This window comes from Odontomachus brunneus, unplaced genomic scaffold, assembly GCF_010583005.1.
Source record: "Odontomachus brunneus isolate Ranch 3 - 2012 unplaced genomic scaffold, Obru_v1 Obru_scaffold_062, whole genome shotgun sequence".
In the NCBI taxonomy this organism is placed as follows: Eukaryota; Metazoa; Arthropoda; class Insecta; order Hymenoptera; family Formicidae; genus Odontomachus; species Odontomachus brunneus.
In genome coordinates this window covers 1063219-1064897 of record NW_022639512.1, presented here as the reverse complement: position 1 = coordinate 1064897, position 1679 = coordinate 1063219, and positions in this window count along the sequence as shown.

Sequence of the window (1679 nt, the reverse complement as noted above, 5' to 3'; positions counted from 1 at the left end):
ACAACCTTGTGACACGAGATCGAATCTCACGAATAAATGAAACGACACAAAATATAAAATGCCAGTTTTTTTTTATTATTTAGACAAAATAATACTTCATTATACTTTTCTAAATATTTTAATTAATAATAATTTTTCACTGAATTTTTCTACTCTCTTAATAAAATATTATCGAAATATTAATGAAATTATAATGAAATTTTAATGAAATTGGGTCAAAATTGTGAATGCTTTTCAAACATATTTCAGCAAAAGTTCATTATATTTTCAATGAATTATTTCCATCAGATACAAATATCTCAATTGAGATCTTACATGCGAAATTTTGCGGAAACCTCAACTGAGAATTCAATTGAGAATTTAATTGAGAATTCAATTGGGAATTCAATTGTGATCTCAATAGAAATTTTTCAGTAGGGTTATTCGCTCCATGAAAAGGATACAGGTGATAGCGAACAGCTTTTAAACGCTGCTTTGAACAACGATGGAGTGGGGTGAAACGCCAGCTTTTATTCGCTGCGTAAAATCGCACCTTTATCCTGGTTGCGTTCCGTTTCACGTATTATACGCGTATTGTCTACAATATACGTAACACAAACTATAGATAAATGCGCGCATATTCGTGAAACGGAACGCGGCCCCTATCTTCGTTACTCACTAACGCTGCGTTCGGAAACACACACTGTGTGCACACTACTAGACGATAGCCGTTGGAGTGAGCGAAATACAAGAGTGAGATAAAAAGAGAGGGAAAGTCCTCGAGTAATGTTTCCGAACGCAGCATATATGTGGAACAAAGATAGAATGATGTTTGTGTCGACTTGTGTCTCTTGGAAAGCAACCATTGTATATTTTCATGCGTAGAAACCAAATATGAAAGTTAAAATCGTCATTCTGTCCTGCAAAGCTAAATCGTTAGCTATTAATCGTTAAAGTTAACAAGTATAATAGGTTATAAAACCTGTCGCTATTTTTATACATAGGCTTGGTTTACATCGTTAAAATGCGTATTAAATTTTCCCTCTCTTTCTCTCTCTCTCTATGGTTCCAGACCTGTACTCAGTGGCCCTTTTACCACATCATGAAGGAAGATTATTAGGAAGGAATTTATAAGTTTTGATTTATTACGTATTAAATTTCCGACCGTCCGAATTGGTATACAGGCCTTTGAAAGTGGCCCTTTCACCATTAGCAAAGATAGGTATGAATGAATAATGGATCCTGCACACAGGGCTGCGTTCGAAAACACTGAAAGTCCACGACGGAAAGTGGCTGTGGTGGATGGGCTTGGTGGGGTTAGTGGAGTTGGTATCGAGAGGAGTTTTCGAACAACCATGGAAGAATGCTCAATGTGACATACTACATGTGTGTTGTGCCTACATATGTTGTACAAAATGATCGAAAGCGTATTTCGACATTAGCTATAATTGCTTCTCAGCAAAATAATAATAAATTAATAAATTTAGTAATTAATTAATTAATTAATTTAGTAATTATTAATTTATAATTTAGTTATCTGGAAAGTTAATTGATTATATATTCCTCGGTCCGAGAACTCGGATCGATTTCTAGCATCGTGGGCACCAGGCCTAAGGAAATTTATAAACTTATTTATTACTCCTTACCTTTAACATCGTATATATAGACATTTCCCTTGTCATCCTTTTGTATATTTTTTT